The following is a 7,645-nucleotide window of genomic DNA, read 5'->3' as shown; positions in this document are numbered from 1 at the left end:
AGGGTGGAGGGCTTGAACCTGGCGCCTTCCAAACTGCAACCAAACATAGCCAGGCACTGTGGCAGGTGCCTGTAGTCCCAGCTACTTGGGAGGCTGAAGCAAGAGAATTGAATAGTCTGAGACCAAGAGCTGGAGGTTGCTGTGAGCTGTGACAGCACAGCACTCTACCGAGGGCAACAAAAAGTGAGACTCTGTCTCTAAACATAAAATAAAATGAAATGAAATAAAATGTAAAAGAATTAAAGCCATATGACATTTGTACTCACCTTGGCGGCACATGTACTAAAATCAAAAGAATACAGTGAAGATTGGCATAGCATAGCCCCCAAATAAGGGTGATATGGAATTTGTAAAGAATTTCATATTTTTTATTATAAAAACCCTCAACAAACTAGGGTTAGAAGGGAATATCTTCGACCTGTTGAAAAATATCTAAGGAAAGCCTGTGCTAACATCATATTTCATGGAGATGCTTTCCTGTGAAGGTAGGAATGAGATGTTTCCCTCACCACTTCCAGCACCACTTTAATGGAGGTCCTGATGATAAATTAGGCAAGAAAAAGAAACAAAAGGCATACAGATTGGAAAGAATGCAGTAAGAGCATGTCTATTTGTATATCTAAGGATAGCATCTATCGAAATTTTTAAGGAAGCAACAAAGAAACTATTAGAACTAATAAATAAGTCAAGCAAGTTTACAGGACACAAGATCAATATATAAAAATCAGTTGTATTTCTGAACATTTGAAGCAAACAACCCAAGAATTAATTAGAAAAGCTATTCACTTACAATAATGTCCAAAAGAATAAAATATGCCCACCAACCCAGGAATGGATTAACAAGCTGTGGTACATGTACACTATGGAATACTATTCAGCCATTAAAAAAATGGAGACTTTACAGCCTTTGTATTAACCTGGATGGAAGTGGAACACATTACTCTTAGTAAAGCATCACAAGAATGGAGAAGCATGAATCCTATGTAGTCAATTTTGATATGAGGACAATTAATGACAAGGGGAAGGGGTGAGCAGAGAGAGGAAGAAGGAGGGAGAAGTGGGGAAGGGATTAGCAGAGAGAGGGAAGGAGGGGTGGGGTCTTGGTGTGTGCCACACATTTTAGGGGCAAGACACGATTGTAAGGGGGACTTTACCTAACAAATGTAGTCAGTGTAACCAGTTTCTTGTACCCTCAATGAATTCCCAACAATAAATTTTTTTTAAAAAGTGAAAAAGGTGTGGTCTGAAAAGCATAAACCATCATCAAAAGAAGTTAGAAGGCTCTATGTTGTTGGAAAAAATAGTCCACATTCAGGAAATGAACTTGACATTGCTAAGATGGCAATACTCTCCAAATGGATTCACAGATTCAGCACAATCCCTTTCAGAATCCCTACTGTTCTGTAGAAAGGGACAAGTTGATTTTAAAATTCTATTGAGTTGCAAGTCACTCAGGATACCCAAACCAATCTTGTTTAAAAAAAAAAAAGCAGAAAAATTCAATTTTCATTTTCCTGATTTCAAAACTTATATGAAGCAATGGTAATCACCAGGGTGTGTTACCAGCACATGGAAGGATAGACACAGAGGTATAAACCTACAGGCCAAAATTAGAGTCCAGAATAAACCCACATGTCTATGCTTGGCTGGTTTTATGTAAAGCTGTCAAGCCTATTCCACGTGAGGAAAATAGTCTTTTCAACCAATATTGCTTCGACATTGAGGTGGACACTTGCAAAACAATGAAGGTGGATCCCTACCTCACGTCATATACGGAAATTAACTCAAGATGTATCAAAAATTTAAGGGCTTAAAACTATACAACTATGTGCAAAAAAAGAGCCTAGATCTTCATAATTTTGGATTTGACCAACAATTCTTAGATATGACACTAAAATTACAAAACAATAAGAAAAAATAGATACGTTATAGTTTATTAATTTTTTTTTTTTTTTTACAAAATGTGTTTAAAAGGACACCAGCAAGAAGGTAGAAGGTAACTCAGGAATGAAAGGAAAACATTTGCAAATCCTGTATCTAATAAAGGACTTGAATCTAGAGTATGCGTGTATGTACATTCTATATTAATACAAATATACAATATGTATAAGGTCTCGTAACTTTTTGGTAAAAAGACATATAACCCAATTTAAAAATGGAGAAACGATAGGAACATTTTCCCAAGAAAGATATACAAATGGCCGACAAACACATAAAAAGATGCCCAATATCATCAGTCTTCAGAGAACTGCAAATCAAAACCTCAGCAAGTTATCACTCCACACCCAGTAGAATGACTACAATCAAAAATCAGACCGTGATAACAGTTGATGAGGATGTGGGGAGATGAATGTACGGGGATGAATATGAAATGACACAGCCATTTAGGAAAACTGACTGTCAGCTTCTCAAAAACTTTAATACAGAGTTATGAAAAGACCTCGCAATCCCACTCTTAGGTACACACCCTAGAGAAATAAAACACGTTTCGATGCAAAAACTTGCACAGGAATATTTACAGCAGCTTTCTCCATAATCCAGAAAGGTGATACCCAAAATCAATTAACAGATGAAGGTATGGCTCGGAGCCTGTGACTCAAGTGGCTAAGGCGCCAGCCACATACACCTAAGGTGGCGGGTTCAAATCCAGCCCCGACCCACCAAACAACAATGACGGCTGCAACCAAAAAATAGCCGGGCATTGTGGCGGGCGTCTGTGGTCCCAGCTACTTGGGAGGTGGAGGCAAGAGACTTGCTTGAGCCCAGGAGTTGGAGGTTGCTGTGAGCTGTGATGTCACAGCACTCTACACAGGGCAACAGCTTCAGGCTCCGTCTCAAAGAAAAAAAAAAAACAGATGAAGGGAGAAGCCAAATGTGCTATTTCCATACAATAGAATATTATTCAGTCATAAAAAGGGATAAAACACTTAGGCATGCTACAGTATTTTTGAAGTTTGAAATCATGCTTGATGTGGTGAAAACCTTCTAAAATTGACCGGGGTGATGGTTGTGCGTACATGTGAATACACTGAAGACCACTGGATTATACATTTCTAAATGATTGAACTGTACGTTTTTTAACTAGATCTGAATAAAACTGTTTTGAAAACAAAAAAAAATGAAATTACACTGTGCTTCTATAAAAAAAACTAAATTAAGTGCAGAACAGGGAAAATAAAAGTAAACCCTCCAGAATGCAGCGGCTTAAATAAAAGTGGAAAGACCATTGGCACAGGGAAGGCACAGAAACTTTGCAGTTCAAGGTCATTCGACAGTCCCTCCACGCTCTGCTCTTAGTCACGGTGGTGTTCTCATCTGTATGGTTAAACCGGTCTCTCTGCTCTTTTAGTCCAGCCTGTAAGAATGGGAGAAAAAGTTTCGAGGAAACACCTTGGACTTTAAGATGATCTGGAAAGCTCACATCACATGTGCTTATAAGTTGCTGGATTAAATTTGTGTGTCCAAAGCTATCTGTAAGAGAGATATCTCAGTAACAATACACCTAACAGGGGCTCTCTGCTACCCGAAGGTGCCGGGAGAGAGAGAGGGAGAGAGGACTAGTATACAGTGGTTTGTCTTTGTGATAACTTCTCTGTTTAACAACTTCAGATCGTCCATAATTACAACAAAATTTACACTGACTTTGCCTTAGAAGGCTGTACATTTTCTGGGTCCTCTCTCTAACCTCACCTGCTAACCCCACCCTCTTTGTTAATCAGGCCACCTACACTTCTCTCTATTCCTATTCTAAACTTGTTCTTAACTTAGGGTCTTTACAGGTTGTCGTTTCCTGTTTCTTGTGGTGCAAAAAGCTTTCTTCATATTCTCCTTGAAACAGCCCTTTCTCTTCATTCAGTCTCTGCCCTTTAGAGATGTTTTCCCTGGTCCAGCTAAATTACACTAATTGCTATTGTCCTCATCCTCTGCTATCCCTGCGAAAGTAATTACTACCAACCGAAATAACTGTTGTCAGAAGCATCAGAGTAGTTCCCTTATTTGACAACCATAGTCAATCAAACTATGGTTATTTGATAACCATTGATAAACCATAGTTTGAGTGTTTTGTTCACTCAAAATTACATATAAAATTTTTACCCACGAATACCAATCTCAGTGAGAATGGTGTCTTTGTTGTTTTCAACCGTCCTGACATAAAACAAGTGATGCATATTCCTGTATAGAACGAGTGAATGAAACTGGTAATGAATCTGAACTGGTAGCAGGAGGACCCAGAACCAAAGAATCAGAGAAAAGGACCCTTTATTCAAGGGAAGGAAGGGAAGGGTTTTCTGGAGACATGACCAGAGCCCTAAAGTGTGATTTTCTTTTTTCTTTTTTCTTTTTTTTTATTGAATGGTAACTATGTACATTAATGCGCTTCTGGGGTACAGTGTGGGGTTTTCACACACAATCCGAAACACTTCCATCAAACTGGTTAACATAGCCTTCATGTCATTTTCTTAGTTATTGTTTTAAAACGTTCACATTCTACTCTTAGAAAGATTCACTTGTAAAGTGTGATTTTCAATGTAGCCAGCAAAAGTAAAAGAAACAACTGAAAAGGCTCAAAGATTAAAAGAGAACAAAATTCATTCAAGGATATTGAAGAAATATCCTGGGGCCATATTATGTTTCTTGTGTCAGCTTTCCTGAGATATGGATCACAGGCAAGATTGTTTATATGGAAGATAGAAACATTTTGATTTGCATACAGCGTATACGTTATGAAATAATTACCACCATGGAGCTAATGTATGTGCCCATTAGTGAATTTATTTACCTCCTTAAAAAAAACTATTAAAATCTACGTTTTTAACAGATTTTACATATGCAATACGCTGGTAACAGTAGTCACCATTTTGTACCTTAGAGCTCTAGAACTCATTTACCCTATAACTGAAAAGTTGTGTTCTTTGGCCGAAATTACCTTCTACTCCCCAAGCCTTGCCCCCGCGTGAACACCGTTTTATTACGCATTTAGGAGCTGAACTTCTTTGAGATTCCATATGCGACCATCAGGATACACTATGTGTCTTTCTGCATCTGGCTTATTTCACTGAACATAATGTTCCCCATGTTTATTCATGTTGTTGAAGATGACAAGATTTGCTTCTCTTTTGAGGCTGAATACTTTTGTGGGAGGGGGAGACAGACAGACGTTTTCCATGCCCCCTGACAGGCCCTTAGGTTGCTGACACGTCCTGGCTGCCGTGAACCGCGCTGCAGGGGGCATGAGCATACAGGGGTCTCCTCAAGAGGCTAATTTTATCTCCTTTGGATATATAACCAGAAGTCGGATTGCTGGATTATATGGTAGTAAGGTAGTTCCACTGAATTATGTTTTTAAATTTCAGAACATTAGGGGTACATACGTTTTGTTTTCCTATTTTGATTTTATACATATGGAGTAAAAGTTCTAAGTGTGTGCCTCACTCAGACAGTGTGCGCTGTACCCAACAGGTGGAATTTCACTGAGTGACGTCCACACGGGTTTTCATCCTGGCTGTTCACTTTGGATTCCCACTAATGTACAAGAGTTCCTCTTTCTTTTCATCTTTCTTAATAGCTGTTATCTTTTGACTCTTTGATAATAGCATCCCTAACAGACGTGAGATGATACATCACTGTAGCTTTGGTTTGAGTTTCCCGGATAATCAGTGATGGTGAGTGTGTTTTTATACGACTGTTGACCATGTGTATGTCTTCTTTGAAAAAACACAGTCCCACAGGGGCTGTGCTACTTACTACAAAAAACAGACAAGCAAACACACACACACAAAAACAAACAAACAAACAAAAAACCCCAGAAGGATACAAATGAAGGCTGGTGAGGTAAGTTAGACACAGATCATAAAAAAAACTATTCATATAGAGATTGTCACTTTGTAAATTCACCCCTACTAAATGTCATAGTCCTAAATTTTATTCATATTATTGAAAGATTTCATGACCCTTCTTACCAACATCAAAATTAACCAACCACAATATTAAACTTCTAAATTACATCTTCATAATATCTTGTTCTTTATTATCTCATCTTGTCCCACTGTTCTCCTGCAGGTGTTTGGAGCCTCCAATGCTAGAACATTCTACACCAAATGTATCAAGGGAATAAGTTTTAGCCCAAACACAGAAATACAAGGACTGTGCATAAAATGTCATGGGTAGCATGAATAAAATAGAAGTCTCTAAAAATACCGGAGTCCCTGTGATCACCCACAGACGTTCATTGCAGATACTAAATATGCTTTTCTCAGTGCTCTCTCTTAATCTATTATTATTCGTATTTCTTTAACAACGCAGAAAGCTGTTAGGAAGACTGGGCTGAGTGGTGTCCTTCCCAGGCTTCCCCTGGAGCACAACTTCTAACAGCCCAGTGGTGAGAAGCAGGGGCTGGAAGCTCCCTGGAGAACCCATCCCTTATCCTTGTGATGGAAAGGCACCGTACCCTGGCTTTGCACTATCTTCTGAATGAGATAAAAGAGCTTCATTTCCCTGATGCATTCACATTTTGTAGCTAGTTTTTTATTGCTAGGGAACACTACCTGAAAGAGTGCATTGTCAGACATAAAGTTGAAGCTCCGATTCAGAATAGGCATCTTAAAATATTTACCTTTTGGACTTTATATTTGTGACTAGAAAAAGGCTTAAGGCTTTTGATTTAGTATATAGCTTTGCATCCTACTTCCATTTCTTTTTTCAGGAATAACCTTCCTCAGTCATTTCTGAAATGTTCACGTCCTGCTGTCCGCAGTGGGCCAGCCCCAGCTTCTCCATCCTTTAATCTCACAGCCTCTGTGCCACCTTGACCCCGTGAGACTGCAGTGTCTTCCCAGAGAACTTCTGGGTTCTGGGGTGAGTAAGAAGGCTTTGCCCCTACCTGCACACCTGGCGAGAGGTAGGCCCTTCTTTAACTGCTCACGGTTTAGCAGGGACACCACAGTAACTGATAGGGAGATTTTACTGGATGTTCTGGAATAATGCAAGGCTACTCTCTCCTGGAGAATACCTCAACATTGCCCCCTGGGCCTAACCCCTCTCAGGGTCAGCTCTGGCTTGTTACTCCCTCAGTCCCAGAGTCATGGACTCCTTGCCCAAGGGCAGGGACGTGGCTTCAGTCTCCCTCACCGGGGCTGGCCAGATTGCCTCCAAATTCAGAGCTAGCAGATTATCTTCCTCACCATTCCGTTTAAGTGCTATTAATGATGTAGTAATTAAGAATAACAGGAAATTTTCCCTTTTGGAAAAATCTATTCTTCTACCCTTAGGAATATTCTTTGTACTTATGGCTGCAGCTAAATATAGTCCAATGTTAATTCTTTTTTCAAAGTCTGAGTAATCCAGGTTTAAATTAAACTGCATGAGGACAGCAGAAGCCTGTTTTAGCTGCAGCTGCGCCAGGCTCGGTCCAGTGTTTCTGCAATCCGAGCTCATTAGAACGCTACAGATCTTGAGGTCCAAAATGTCTGGCTTATGTTTTAATAGAATACATTCTGATGAATGGTCATGTCTCATGATCAGTGATAATTAACAATGAGAAATATTGAATGTGAAATGATTTGAATAATCTTTAGACTTTAAGGATTCGTGTGCTTTCATTAAGGTTTTGGAAAAAAAATTCCACTTGGAGATTTATTTTTTAGTA

The 7,645-nt window shown here is 39.3% G+C and overlaps 1 non-coding gene across 1 annotated transcript; it reads left to right on the top strand.

Moving 5' to 3' along the window:
• The first annotated feature begins 258 nt into the window (after window positions 1-258).
• LOC111727913 lies at window positions 259-370 on the top strand. Its single transcript, XR_002775341.1, has one exon. It is a non-coding gene; the product is annotated as a U6 spliceosomal RNA (small nuclear RNA).
• The last annotated feature ends 7,275 nt before the right edge of the window (window positions 371-7,645 follow it).

Source organism: Otolemur garnettii, unplaced genomic scaffold, assembly GCF_000181295.1.
Source record: "Otolemur garnettii isolate 467f Iridium unplaced genomic scaffold, OtoGar3 scaffold00130, whole genome shotgun sequence".
Taxonomy (NCBI): domain Eukaryota; kingdom Metazoa; phylum Chordata; class Mammalia; order Primates; family Galagidae; genus Otolemur; species Otolemur garnettii.
The sequence above is the reverse complement of the archived record's forward strand: the minus strand, read 5'-3'. Positions and strand labels throughout refer to the sequence as shown.